At 32.1% G+C, this 16739-nt stretch overlaps 1 protein-coding gene across 3 annotated transcripts in view; it reads left to right on the plus strand.

The window, feature by feature from the left end:
* Positions 1–16739, plus strand: part of LOC131842574 (rhomboid-related protein 3) — a 119748-nt gene that overhangs the window by 89067 nt on the left and 13942 nt on the right. Inside the window, exon 1 of one of the 3 annotated variants that reach the window (XM_059191149.1) lies at positions 15506–15749. The exons of the other annotated variants lie outside the window; for them this stretch is intronic. The gene's annotated coding sequence lies outside the window, so the exon portion shown is untranslated. Of the gene's footprint in view, positions 1–15505; positions 15750–16739 lie in introns of those variants that run through there. 3 annotated transcript variants of the gene reach the window in all.

Genomic DNA, 16739 nt, shown 5'->3' on the forward strand with positions numbered 1-16739 from the left:
TGGCAAGTAGCAATTTACCACGATGGTTTCCAGGGGGAACCGTGTGGAGGTCAACTTTACATGGTACATTGCTAGCAATGGGATTATTAGTCCACATTACTAACAACCCCCTTCCACCCTGTATGATTAAGTCGTTACAATAATTTTGTGATACCTTGAAAGAACATGGCATATTTATTCCTATGTTGTGTAGTAGCTATGGCTTAGACTTGCTTCAGAGGATCAACTAAGTCAAACATACAATAACTCGTACTATTTATTTAATTCAGCCCCAAACTCTGTGATAGAGTCAGATAAAGTACTGTGGACTTTATCTGACTCTATCACAGAGTCAAAAATTTGTTATAAGAAATATAATTTAATAGCCGATGGCCGCGACTTCGTCTGCGCAGAATTAGTGCTTTGAGTACCTTATTTTCTTGTCCAAAGCCCTATCTATATTTATATCATAATTCATCAAAACTGGTCTTCGCATTAGTCGTGAAAGCGTAACAGACAGACAGAGTCACTTTGAGAGACCCTTAGTCTATAGTGTGTAAAACTATCGTAACTATTAAAATGTTTGTCCAAATGACGTAGTGCGCCAAAATCTCTACTTTAAGTACCATAAGCGACCAAAGTATTTATTTTGATATAAGGATCAGTTTGCATTAAAAATAAATTCTTATTTTTTGTAACTTATAACTATCTAGAACGGTTTATGCAGATGGCAGAATATTTTCCTACTTACATGGCATATCCTTATAGTTTGGAGAATTCACGCGATATCTTTATATAATTTATAAAGATATCGCTTATGTGTTATTCCGATGTAAAATATAAGCTATGTTATTGCAAAGTTTTATTAAAATTCAATCAGTATTTTTTGCGTGAAAGACTAACAAATATCCATTCATACAAACTTTCGTATTTATTATATTAGTAAGGATATTTACGGCCTCGGTGATCTAGCGGTTTAGCACATCGCCTTACTACAAATGGTCGCTGGTTCGATTCCTCGCATTATACAAACTTTTGTATTCATGAGTATGATTGTTTCGGTCCGAGTGTTTTCTATGTAATATATTTACAAAATAAATGTGTCTTATGTATCATCATTACATAGTATAAAACAAAGTCGCTGTCGCTGTCTGTCCCTATGTATGCTTAAATCTTTAAAATTATGCAACAGTTATTTTTAATACATAGAGATAGTATATATAGTATAAATAGAGAGATTCAAGAGGATGGTTTATATATATAATACATGTACACCTGTGCGAAGCCGGGGCGAGTAGCTAATTTATATTAATTGTCTAGTATTAATAATACAAGCAAATCATTCTGAAAACACCAGAAACACTCTGCTTAGCTTGTGAGTAGACTTACTCTGTGAATTGTCCTGAGACATTATTGTTATTGTTATATAAATATTTAAATATGCATTACATATACAATTCATTTGCTTACTTGTACATTTTAAACACCATGTGTACCATATATTTCGAAGACGTCAAACTCGCGGGCCGCTTTTAGGGTTGTGCGCATTAATTTCGGGTTTCCGCGGGTTCTGTGCAGACTAATGACCAGATAATTGAGCAGCAGGTGCGCGCGCGCCGAGGGCTGCACGCTAAGCGCACACGCCAAGCGCCAGACTATGCTGTACAGGGTTGCCAACCTTAAAACATTTACCCTCGGTCGAACAAGACAAACAGCTTGGATTTTAGATCAACAAAGCTCTAACCTTGTACACTATCTCATTTGGCCGATTCCCGTACGTTAAGATCTCATATACACTCGTAACAGGATTAATATGTCCTTGTACCGAAGGCTAGAAATCTCGAACCTGTACAAAGATTCTTGTACGGTTGACATCCCTTTGCCGTGCCGTGAGCCGTGCCGTGAGCCGTGCCGCTCGCAACCTTTTACTTTTTCCAATGATAATCATGTTACAACTTTTAACAATACCGACTAAACATTCTAATTTAGGGCCCTAATCAAATAGATATGAATAAATTAACACACTACTTCCGTTGCGTGTAGCAACTTGCTAAATTACCTGTTCGTTATTTAAAGTTAGATAAAGTGTTGATTGAAATAATAAATAGATACCTACCTACCTATCTGCTGCTAATTCGAAAATGTAATGTAAGTATTCGTAAAACTATAATACAAAAGGTTTCTTTGAGGAAATTAATCTAAGTACAGAAATAATATCCAAACTTTCAAAATCAGACACAATGACAAATAAAAATAATACAATTTTCATTTGAAAAATTGAACACATTCACACTTTTAATTAAATTTAAATAAATAATAAACTGCAATTGCAATTGTTAATACACGAATCTAGTACACACTAGAGCTTAATTGTAGAGTCATATCTAATAGGTATATAGGACTAACCTACCTTATATGTAATAGGTGGATAACTTTAGATATCGAAGCCGGCAAGCTGTTGCAGTGATATAAAAAAAATTTTTTTTGGACCACCTGGTACGCCACCCGCGCCAGTGTCAAACACAAAAAAAAGTTTAGAAAAAACGTCACAATATTTGAATATTATTACAAAAAACAATTATTGAGGGTGCCGCGCGTCACCTGTCGCGGGCACGAGACACGCTGCACGCGGTCGAGACACAAATTTACATAGAAACTTCAATGTTCCCTAAACTTAATCGTTACTCGCTTATTATTCTATTATAATTCAAATTCTCTAAACAATTACTTATCACTCGCTTACTATTATAAGCAGGCCCGCCTCACTTGGAGTAAACCGATGTATGTAGGCATGTATCTATATTTCAGCTTTAGCACACAGCACACTTACAAAGTTGAAGTTTCGATTTCATTTTTTTACAATAATTCAATGTTACAGATTAATATTTTCAATTTAGGTTTCCAATTTCGTTCTTCTAATTGCATAAAATAACATATAATGTTTTCCATTAGGTCAGTCACCGCTGGAATAAGGTTAATCAGTAAATGTAAAGTAAATAAATAAATACTTAAATGGGTAGTGTTTATTAAATATGTATAATATATTTTCAATTATTAGCAATACAATTTACAAATTGAATTTGATTATTGATCAAAGAAATGGTCACTAAAATAACAAAAAATATCTAAATCCACAGTTGTCCACGACATAAAATCAATTATTTTTTATATATTAGAATGGGCATACTTTTCATCTTTCTGTTAATTTATGCTGTTATAATATAAGTATTCAAAAATATACTTCCAAAATAACTTATTAACATTTTAAGGATCTTTATTATCATTTCTATACAGTCTCTGTTTAACAATATTGTCGCTAGTATTAAAAGATGTGATAGGTAGTAGCTATTCGGTGGCATAATCACGAGAACTATTTTCTATATATTTCTAACTCATTCAATCAGTCTTGACTCTTGCCACAATCATATTTAGAATTAGGTGAGCCAGCGAATACATAGCCGTATAACATTTTTATTTATAAACTGATTGTATCAAAACAATTTCAGATTATGCTTACCAATATACAGTAAACTGCGCCCAAAACGGTTAAAACGTTTCTGAGAAAAACGCCAGAAACTCACAGATAAATTATAATAATCATTGTTCTGGATATCTGCCATGTATATACGATATCAGTACATTTTTATTATATACAATTTTTTTTTAGTAAATTTAAAAGAAAACCTGTTCGTATGAACAGTGACAAATTTTCAAGGAAGAACAGAATTTGTTTGACTAAACAATAGACTTACTCATTAGTGCTTGCGTATGTAAAATTGTTACCACGTATTTGTCTTTATACATTAGTAGTACCTAAACCTCAACACGTCATAAGGAATATTAACGAAACAATAATGAACTGAAATGATTAATCCTACAAGTAACAGGTTTCCTAGTTGATAAATATATTTTTGTTTTGTTACCCAATCACGCTTCAAACGCTGAACGCATTTGAGTGATATTTTTTACTGATCGTATATACTGGTCACTTTTAGTATAAATCAAACTACCAAATACAACTAGTTACTTACCTATTATATATATATATATGCTATACCTGGGGGTTTCGGTTACGCATTTATTTTAGGAATATCTATTTTTTAAACAAAATATAGCCAATGCATAAATCGCAGCATGTACTCTGATAATGAAGTTATAGATAAGTGAAAGAAATATCAAAATCCATGAAGTATTATTTTAATTTAACGTTAACAAACAAGAAATCTATTCGTTATTATGGGTAGAGTTTTAGTATAGAAAAAATTAAATTCTTATTTATCAAACCGTGTATATAAAATACAGTGACGCCACGTCATTGTGTGAGGCTATTGAAAGCAGCTAATCATCGACCATGTCACTGTCACTAGTTGGGTTAATGTAAATAGGAGCACGAACATCTCGCATTGTCACTTGGGAACAATCCCGTATTATGGATGCCCCCGCGCTGACTAACTCTAGACAAACCCATTCTACGTTTGTTGTATATTCAGCTATTGTTTTGATTACAATAACACCGTATGTTCCATTTAATTAATGAAAGAAGCTGGTTCGAAACAAATAATCTATGAATGTACTCGACTATTCTAGAAAGAAGAGTAATCGTTTAATCAAAATCATAAATTAATTTGTTTACTTTATTTGGTCATATGTCGATGATTTACAGCTATAATGTATATCAAGATCTTGACCCATTTTCAAGAAATTGGTCATATTATGAATATGTCCTTCTAATTCTCTTATACATATGCAATTTTTATTTCCCGGTACCCTGGTATCAACATTAAATAGTATAAAACAAAGTCGCTACCGCTGTCTGTCCCTATGTATGCTTAAATCTTTAAAACTATATAAGGGATTTTGAAGAGGTTTTTTTTAATAACTAGAATGATTCAGGAGGAAGGTGTATATATATATATATATATATATATATAGGATTATAGTATTATATATATATATATATAAAAGTTTAGGTAGTAATTTAGGTATATACTCTTTTATACTGTATAATACTTATTAATAAACATTACTGAATTTTAGACTTGATAATGTACTTTTAATATCAATGAGTTGCAAAAACAATAGTTTTTTAAGCACTATTAGGTACTATAACAGCCGCACGCCGAACATTCCGCTGTTTGCGACTGAAAATCATAGCTTCCATTATTACACGTCTTCGACTATATAATATAGTCATCTAAAATTAAACCTTATGCCGCACATAATATGGTAATATTTAACGATAATTTGAACGAGAAAAGGCAGCATTTAAGTATATTTAGGTGTAAGCAGGTGCATCGTGCGGCACCTTTGAATCTGATGACCACTGATCCATTGATACAAATTGCCTCGTTATTCTCGGTCGTTGAAGTGAGAGTAAAATTATGGATATCTGCAGTCTGCAGCACTTACTAGGATATACGAGTATGTAACCACATTACGCACTGATGGACATACATATACGTGTATAGTATGTAACTGGAATGCCTATACATGAGCAGCGTTACAGACATCTAGTTATTTTGTGATATTCGTAGTACATCTTTTGACATGTCATTCCAGACAATTATCTTAGTTGGGCCATCATCATGCCTCCGTATCCTGTAATTTCAGTATCTCAACTCACCCTTCCACCAAAACAGATCATACAAAGTAACAGAGGTAACCCTCAGACGGCAGACGACTTCAAACAAAGTCTACTTCGTTAAAGTGTAACGGTGTATTCAGAACATTATTGATATGAAATAAAAGCTATTGTATTACAGACATATTTGTATCCATTTATTCCTCTTAGTAGATTTTGTATTCTTAGTAAAGTAAAGCAAATTTTGCTTTACTTGTTTTATTAAAAAGTAGTAGTACAATTACAGCGGCTTATAAGAAAAATACGAAAAATGTTAATAAAAATGCTCACGATCGTAATCCCAGATGAGATCGTCAGATCGTCATTGTCGTATTTCGGTGCGACAAACCGAGCATATTTAATTCCAACGTGACAAGGGGCGCGCCTATCGTTCGTCTCACGGATCAGAAATTTAAATTGACTCGTAAATATTTTGCTATAAGTCTGATAGATCTTTATAATCTGGAAATTATACCACTAGACCACACTGTTAAACTTCCAAATATTTATGTACATATTGTAAAAACCATAAGAATGAGATACAAACAAAACAGTCGTTTAGGAGACGTTGACACCTCATTGCTCGGAGCGACACGCAAACTACAATATCGCGTCTGGACATTGAAGGCCGTTTGTTACGAAGCCACCCTGAGGCCATCGTCGACATTTATTGCCCAAATTCATCAATTTTATCATGATTATTATTAAAACTATAGACTATATACACTAATTCAATATTGGTAATATTTTTGAGTCTAAGTGTAGATAGAAATTTAAGTATTATTACGATTTATTAGAAAAAATCTGTTGACCCTCTATTTTATTCATTGTCGATGGAAATTGAAAGTAAGAAACTGTGTCTACCAGCGTATAAGTACTTACTAGTCTGGAACTGCAACTACATCCATATTACAGGAAATAACTTACTTGCTAGTTGTTACGCAGTTTTTAGATAAAGTATATTCATTCTCGTTAAACGATCTATCTTCTCTTTATGTTAAATTTCTTAAAGATACTTTCAGTCGTTTAGTGGTGAAAATGTAACAAGTAGACAGAAATAAACACTTTCGTGTTTATACGTGTACGTGTTACGAATATGGATCGATTGATCGACATTAAAAGTAATCTATCCTTTGTAAGTCCTAAGGCTAGATGCTAGAGACCAGCTCTTAATTCTCCAGAATTTCTCTCATACTTATCGTTCTCTAGTATGTACGGATTAGGACAAGATCGCAAATACGTTGTTGTTTTTGGTCTGAAAGGTACTCACTTAAAAAAACACCAAACATAAGTTTCTGTAGAAAGCATATTTGGCACAATAGATTAAGTGATGGTCATGTTGTTGTTTTTTAAAGTTAGTTACCACTATCTATTTAGTATACCAATTAGCTAGTTTGCCATTTCCACAAAACACAAAACCACTGCAAACTAGTCATTTGCAAGTTGCTAATACAAATAATACTCGGGTGTTATAAATGCTAACTTCCTTTCATTGAATTAACGCTTGTATTTCTAAGTTATATATATAACAAAGCACATTATCATGTTATACAATTAAGGAAATTACAAATAAAAATTGTTGGGTTGTACAGACGGTAGCCTGGCCTGGGGCGCTCGTGAAACTATCGTCCCAATTTTCAATGCAAATTTTAGTGCACGCAAAACGAAACGCAACGTTATTAAGCGCGTCCAGAGCGAACAAACTTAACATCAGAAATATGTTTCCAGCATAATATACAGATATTACAAACAGTAATGTTTCAATGGTTGGCCGCCGCAAGGCACTCGTTATTGACGCTACAACCTTCATTGAAAGACGAACACTAACAATTATTTATAATTCAGAATCTTCACTATGTCTTTCACCCACCTATACAGCAAGTTTGTCAAATTACTAGTGATGGTGGACGAGGGAGGATTATCGTCTGTAGGAAGCATGAACAATATCAGGTTGACACTGAAAACCATCGTAGTCAAATTAAATCTAGTGAATTCGGTAAGATGGACTAAATGCACTGGTTCAGTCTCATCCTTCGCTAATGTTTCGTCATTTAATTATTAAATTTTAATTTTAATTTAATATTTAAATAAATGTTAATTAGCTCATCGTGTTTATAAAGTGACGAGAATTGAATTTAGAGCACTATCGCTGTGGACATATCTTTAGTTGAAAAGTGCATGTGCTAAGCTAACGCACATTGCCTTCGTGTCAGGATCAGGATATTTGACCGCTCGCGGATTCAGAACATTGCTCTTTCCATGGCCGGAGGATATTATTTATCAAACTTCTCCTTAAAAGATTACATTTATGAATCTTATTGATGTAGACCAATACCATAATAATAATAATTGTGTTACAATGTAATATGGGTTGCTATAATGAATAGAATAGAAATAATTTAATAGGAATAAAATCAATGGACTCGAGAGTGTCGCCCTCTGTGTTCCTTCCTTGGGTGACCAGGCGAACTGGGCTAACGACCTATAGCGCTTTAATAATTTCATGCGATAAAATAATTCAGAAGTCCAACGCTCGGGTCACGCACCTCCTAACCCCAAAACGATCTCCTACAAATTCTATACAGGTGAATGTAAATTTCATTTGCATGTTTGAATACTTACCCCCTTATTCATAAAAATATCAAAAGTGTAATAAACCTAGTTTAGCTATTGCACTTTTTGGTCATTTGCTATCAAGTTATCGTCTTCATTTGAATGAAAATAAAAAAAAGACAAACTATTATTATACCTAGTTAAAGTTAAAATTAATTTATATAAAATTTTAGTTTTTATAAAGATGTTATCCTCGACTTTATTGAATAAATTAGTATTAACTGATTAACAATATTCTTACTATTTTTTTTTTATGTGATAATGAAATGGTGCACCCTCCTGCGCTAGCGGTTTATGGCGGGGCACCAGTGGAGGGTGATAATATGAGCATGAAGGTCAGGTCAGTTAGTCCATCGTGACAAATTCACCTGTAATTTATCACGATGGTTTCCAGGGGGAACCGTGTGGAGGTCAACCTGACATAGTACATTGATAGCAATTTCCACATTACTAACAATATTCTTACTATTAACTATATCAGTAGTGTATACTGATATAGTTAATAGCTAATCAGAATTACGAGTACATTTTATTACATATGTACCTGGCAAGGTAAAGAAGCTGACGGCTCACTTGATAGTAGTTGGCAACATCGCCTGTATGCGAACACCATCCGAACGAAGTAGCGGCTCTCTTTTAATATGAAATATAGTTCAGTCAAACTTAAAACATCAAAATTCATTGTATAAAACTTACAATTTTTTGACCGATGTTAAACTTAAACAAATTATTCTTTTTTTTACAAAGATATTAGATTAGCTTTGCTCTACAGTTTCACCCGCTCGATAATTTAAAAAAATGGGTGACATCGATCCTATTATTACTTTAGTAATCCATGCTATTACGTTGTTTTTATCTGCACAGCTCTTAAGGATCATAGCCTCATATTAAGTAGTCTCAAGAATCGGATTAGTTCTAGAAGTTAGCGCATTCAAATAAACTCTTCAACTCTATTCTATTATTAGTATAGATATGACGCGGTGTGATACAATTTTTTGTTAGGTATATTTACAAGGCCGGTCGCTCACATTTGTTTATCTTAGACGCGTTTTCTCCTCAGACACGTTACTACCGGTCGTAATGTGGTGTAATCCATAATGACTCACATATCAGTGAATCACTACGATTTGTTATACAAGACATGAGTGGGAAAGCTAATTAATATTCGCGTGCCGACATGTTATGGTCTAGATTTGTGAAATTACTCCCTAATTGCAGCATTACCTGTGACACTATGCAACAAGACCAATGTTCCTTATTCCCGTAGGAAATCCTTTCTCAAAGTATGCACCTTCATAAAAGTTAGGAAAAGTATTTTTCTTTTTAAATAAATTAATAAAAACATTTATAAATCTTGTTTTCATATAATTGACTACTTACAAATTTTATGATGGTTATATATAAAACTTCATGCATCTTAATGAAGTTTTATGTATAGGTAAATGTATTGTATGATTAAGACTATGTTTAATGTAAAAAAATGCACTAAGTCGGCGGGAACAGCTAATATAAATAAATTAAAAAGGCTCCCCTACTTCACCATCGCTGTTGACATTTCTTATATAAACTCGGACGAATATCATATTTATAAATATTGCAAGTAATTTTAAAACCACACGAGTAAGTGTACAAAAAGACATCCATTTGGAAATCATAGGTAGACACTTCAATTTTATTCAAATACTTACTTACAGAATATTTGAAGTCATTTGATATGTCGGAACATGACTACAAATGCTAATAACAATAAGTTCTAGCAAATAGAGGCATTTCATTTCAATGTTTGTTCTAGGTAGGTTGTGCTAAAAGGTTCCGGTTCAATGGTACCTAAGTACTTATGATTATGTAATGGATGTCTATCAATCTGAGCATGTCCAACAAATGAGCTTTAGATTTTGAGCGGCAATGGACCACCGAGTTAACCAAACGAAATTACAGGTCGTTTACTTTTCAAGTCCTTGTAATTGCTGACCACTTTAACATCCAGATTACGTGTGCGTATCGATAGCAATTCGATCATGGGTCGATGTGGAACGGCCAATTTGTTGGTGCTACTAAATCATCGCTCAAAAGGGCCGCTCGATCTAAATCGATTTGTCCAAATTAAAAGAGATTCTGGTGGGCACAGCGGCCGCCAACAATGGGTTACTACCATCATATCCTTTATAAATATTGACCTCTGCTTACGTATCGTAAAAACTACATTTTCGCTTGAATATTCGATCTCATTATGTGAAAAAAATATTTCAAAGAAAACATAAAAATGTAATTTACTATACTCTTGATTAGATTACTATATTCTTGTTAACTAAGAGTAAATTTCAATACAATTATTATTCTATTTAATTATACTTAATTAAGTACATCAGAAATACGTATCAACAAATTTTACCTATACATATAGCAATTTTAATTAATTAATAGTATAACTGTTCTAAAGAATATTTGGTAATCATCTAAAAAAACATTACGAAGGGGTCTGTGACAGCGGGGATGACTGGTTGTTTTGAGTAGATTAACAAATTTTTGATAACACGACAGCAGCGGTTATGCACCATATGTTGGGGTCGTTCAGAATTTAGAATTGGTACCAACGTGTAACAGTACACATGAGTTTTGTATTTATTTTTAAATTGCCTAAAGTTTTTGAGGTATTCATTTATTTACACACTTTATTGCACCAGATACAGAAAAAAATGTAAATAATCAATTTACAATAACCATATTACGTACATAATCTAATTACATTATAGAGAACTTAGGTTGAAATCATTATATCGGTTTTAATTATTACCTACTCTAATTCTACATTCTTTCTATTATCGAATTCATTTTCGTATCCATTGAGTAGTGACAAAGAGCCATCCAACTTCACAATTGGTGTTTATAATAAATATTAATAGCATCACAGATAACATAATATTACATAGTAGCATGTAGAATCAAATGCATAATAATTTAAATAAACATGATACGAACTAAGATTTAAATTTATTTCTTTTTGTCTGCGTCATTACTTCAGTCTCAGTTGTTGCAGCTCCCTAGTTGTTTACATTGTAAGCTGCATTCTCTTGAAGAGTGAAATTACAGAATTTTGAAGTATAACATCTTAGTTACCGTCAGTTCACCATCTTAGAACAGGCATGAGGTCACCTGATGACGCAATATCTGTGATCCTGTGCATATACATAGGCGATGGTTGCCATTTACCATCAGCTCGTTTAGCATTCCGTTTACATAAAAGAATCCATAATTGATTATGTTGAAATAAGGCTTTAAACAAAATTATCTGATGTGCTTACTTCACGCTTATAAGGAAAAGAAGACTAACGTCTTTTCCTGTTACTTAAAAAAATGACTCGAATAGCTTTCCCTTAGTTCTGGTTTTCAAACAAATTGCTAAACGTAATGGGAACTGAACCTACCTATAATTAATGAAACCCCCGTTTTTTTCTCAATGGATCTATTACTAAAATGCGTCCCGTATAGTGTTATGTGCATTACTAGAGCCGCCTCGCCAAATGGCGTCCGTAATGATGCACTATTTGCTTCGACGCCATCTTGCGAATAAATATTGGGCAAATTAGGCGACCCCCTGGCTTGGGGTTCTGGTTCTGGCGTCCACCTGCTATTGTTGCTAATCGCCATGTGTTGACGGATCGCCGACTGTTCTGGCCGCTACGATAAGCCGTGAAATGTCATTACGTTAATGATCAAAGTTCCGTAGCGTTCTTTTTTTCTGTAATTAAATAATTGAGTTTCATTTGCTTATATGGATTGCACTTTACAAGCATATTTATTATTGTATAGGTAATTTACTAATTACATATTAAAATATTTGTGTAGTTCTATGAATAATAAAATTAGAGTTACTGTTCTAAAGTTCAGATTTAAATACAAAAGAAAAGAGTATTCCATCGTTGTCATAAAGTCGTCCCACAGAATTATTAATGTCTACCAATTGTATTTACACTCCCAAATAATACCTATTATAAACGGCACAGGTTTATGCCTACTCATAATTTTAAAAAAATAAAGCCATTTTTTTGGAATGCATTGAAGATTGGATATAGGTTATGGATACTTACCCACTTAGATATTTTTAAATAATAATAACAAGAATTTTATTTTTATTAATTTAATTTATTTTAAATAAATTTATTGTAGTGTGTAAATTTATGCAGTCTATAGTTTAACATACTATAGATATTTCAAACTATGGTAGTAGCTTATATAATATATAAATTTACCTTGTATAAATGGATCCTAATATTTTATAGTATATCACACTAATCTGTAATGGTTAATATCAATATACAACTCTTTTGTGGGCTCTATGCACATCCGTGCGGCATCCAATGTACATAATATTATTATAACAGCTATATTGTATTTATATATGAGAAATAGTAAACTCTATAATAGCGAAATTGTAAAGTTTATACTATTCATACTGATATAATGTATAATATGTGTTACTATTGTTATTTAATAAAAATACAAAATATGGCCACCATACCTGAACTGTCACAATAATTAAAACACTTTAGGAGACGTTCAAAGTTAGATATTTAAATTAATGTCGAAGTTTTCTATTATTTTTCTTTCAGATCGTATTAGCAATTTACAAGATATCTATTTGTTTAATAACATTGTTAATAAATATACTATAATAATATTGAGTAATATATTTATTTATATAATTTTAATGCATGTAATGCATAGGTAAAAGTACATGTAACAAACTTAACATCTAGTGGCTGACATACACAATTATCAAACACAATTATTGTAATATATATTCTAATTTATTAATTGTGTTTGAAAAACATACTCGAAATAAATAAATGCCGACCCTATACCTAGAATGTGTAGATGTATTATAGGTACGTAGAACCCACATTATATTTATACATAATATATATTCATTATTTATTTCATTCTTTAGATTAATACGATAGACATTTTTTTTCCATATTCGTCCATCTCCTTTTCAATAATGGAACAGGCAAAGATCCTTAGACCGTACTAGGCTGTACGGTTAAAATTCTTCATATAGGACTCAGGCCAAAATATTTTTTTTAAATGCAGACGAAATGAATGTTCTTTAATTTTTGGTGCCTGTCTATGATATCGCGCTATGGACTTACCACCACAGATAAGAAAATATCAGGAAGTACAATTGTTTCTATTCATAGAGAAAACCTGAAACAGATAATGACGGTAAATACACTACACCGGTACCTACAATATAATTAATTTTAAAACACATGGTCGACAGATGTCCGTTCAAATCCACAACCATAAAACAATTTATCGGCAAAATGTAACAATATGGGAAAGGTAATTATTATTACTGTCTGACCATTACCTTAATACTACCTGGTTTAACATATGTTTTTACTTATCTACAACCGATTTGAAAAGAAAGAGGTTCAGAATACGACCGCGTTTTTTTAGTTTGATGACGGCCTCAGTGATCTAGTGGTATAGCACACTATTTTACTTCCGATGTTCGCGGGTTCGATTGCTCACACGATACAAGCATTTGTTTCCTTGAGTATTATTGTTTGTATTAATCTAGGTATTTTTTATGTATATGATGTATAAATTTATAAAAAAATTGTATCTGAGTCTATCTATCAATTTTCTAGTATCCATAATACATACAAGTGGGGGCAAAGGGGATTGATAGTAATGTGGAGTAATTACCCCATTGTCAGGTTGACCTCCACGCGGTTCCCTCTAGAAACCATCGTGATAAATTCTTGGTAAATTTGTCACGGTGGGCTAACTGACCTGACCTCATGCTCATCTTATCATCCTTCACTGGTGCACAAATTCTGTTTAACTTGGGACTAGATGGCCTCGTGTGGATTGTCCAAGGATATTATCATAATTATTTATTATTGATGATGTTGAAATGGTGATTCCAGAACAATCTAAGAATTAGAAAATAATATAGTTGTACATCTCTATGATATGGCCGTAATTGTTGATATTAACCACGATGCATTTCAGAAGGAAGTGTCAAACCTAATGAGGGGCTGCTAGCAATAGGGTTATTACGATAGAGCCCATTATTAACAATAGGCATCATAATGGCAATTATTTTTTTTATGGAATTAAAATGGCGAAGCAGCTTCCGTAACACCCTGATGGTAAGTGTAATCATGTACATTAACAGTACTCTAGAGATCACTTTTTACATTACGACTGTGATACCACTCATGTGTTGCCATTCCCGAGTGATAAGATGTCATGCCTCCATATCCTGTGATTTTGCTGTCTTATCCTTCAACTGAAACAAAGTTTAGAAAACAAGTTGCTTGGCGGCTGTGATAGGTAAGACAGAGGTACCCACATGGACGACTTTTTACAGAATATACCTATACTTCGTTAAAATCTAAGTACGAGTTACCCAAACCCTTGAAGATATACCTGCAAGGGTTTAGGAAGGTCTTGCATTATAAGTATATTACTTATAAAGGTACCTATTACAAATTTGTAAATTGCAATTTAATGTAGACAGTCGTTGAGAGAGTAATTATACGGAATATCATGGAAGAGTTATATTCGATAGGTACATCGTAACAAATTAACAAACCATAACTTAAAAAATTATTAGCATTCATAAAAGAATATGAGTCGAAAATGATCATATGTTTAGACCTTCACTGGTAAATATTAAATTAGACACGTAATCGCACGATTTGTGTGAAGGGTGCAAAAATTGTTTTCATGTCTCACCTCAAACTTAAATATACCCGTAGAAAGTCGTGGTCAACCGACTAATTATATAAAAAGGTTTAATTTTAGTGAATATATTTAGGTTACATTTAACAATTTTTGTAGGAAACATCTTTTTATCAGATTAAGAAGTAGGCAGAAAAATTATTTAGCTATGATAATAACCGTTCATATTAATTGACTAATTTATTACAATTGTCTAATAAAATGAATATTTTCAAAATAGGTCGCTTAATAAATAACGCAATATAATTATTAGCTACAATCCGAATAATTTCTCTCAACCTTTTCTTGTAAACCATTGTTTACAGTGCATATAAGATTTTGATGAGTACTAAAAAAATCTTATATAAGTATATATATAACACAAAAATGTAACTTTTAATAGTCTTTTGGAAACTGTACCACCCTCTTTGAATAAATCCCACCACCACCGATCTGCTATACTTAATAAAAAAAAGTTCGACCGTCCGCCATCCGATCGCATCGCATAGTACGACAAAAACGAAAGAACGAATGAAATGATTCAGTCTGCAACGAGCGACCGTACGCGTAGTGTGTGTCGATTTGGGTTGCTTCGCACAGCTGATTGCATTCGCGTGTTCAATAACAAAGTATTTGTTAAGTTATTTTCAGTTTTAACTAAATTATACTTATAATATTATTGAATATCTAACTTAAACTCTCCTAAGCTGTGACATTGGTGTTGTGACAATTATTTGGAGGATTTTACATAACTCCTGATATTTAAATTACAAGTGCCAGTTCAAAACCTACAAAATTATGGGTAAGTATGTCAAAAAATCACTTTAGAATACAAGTATTTTTTAGTTAATCGCAGCTGGAAACATGAAAATTAAAAGAATATAATATTAATAAAATTAGGTTATGTTATTAAGATGCTGTTTAATCAATATCTATCAAGGGTAGACTGAAAATAATTTGAGTTATTGGTAGGTATAGTGGCTCACTAATTTTGTACACTATGCCAAATGTGAATGTAAGTATTATTTACTTATATTTGTATATACACCACTATTCGCAGAAAAGTAGCACAAACTAGGACGCAAACATTTTGATCCATTGCAGGAATTAATATTTTTAATTTATGGAATTAGTTAGACAATAAACATTTTACGAATTTTAAATATCACACAATTACAAACTTCTTGAATCTCCTATGTAGATAAACGGTTTTTGAACAGAAAGTTTCATTATTAATTGATGAAATTTGAACACATAAAATTAAGTATTTAAATGCTGAAAGTCGTAAGAGGCAAAAATAAAAAATCGTACTCTCTCTAATTTGCTATATAATTTTTTGGCTTTAGTATATTGAATATTCTTGATATTATGACTACTACATACTAGTATACTACTATATACTACTACATCAATGCCTATAATATTAATAAAAAAAATTTTTTTCAATTAAAGGAAATTAATTGATCTGAGAGTTCATATGTATATTATTGACAAATTTTGTCAAGAAAGTTAACAATTAGATTAATAATAGATATAATAGATTATAGATAATTTTTAGAGAGCATTGATCAAAAATTAATATAGTAATAAGTATATATATGCTATAATACCTTGAATTTACTTGCATTTGAATAATGTAATGCGTTCTTAGTAACTCAGTATTATTTGAATTATAAAAGTACTTAACTTAAATAATAACGAATATGAGTATTATCAAAGTATTTGAATAAGGTTAAAAAAAATTAAATCCTAAATTACCAAAAATATGAAATCCAAAACAGCATAATTATTA

The sequence above is a fragment of the Achroia grisella genome, unplaced genomic scaffold (genome assembly GCF_030625045.1).
Source record: "Achroia grisella isolate CSIRO2021 unplaced genomic scaffold, CSIRO_AGI_Agris_v1 utg241, whole genome shotgun sequence".
NCBI lineage: Eukaryota > Metazoa > Arthropoda > Insecta > Lepidoptera > Pyralidae > Achroia > Achroia grisella.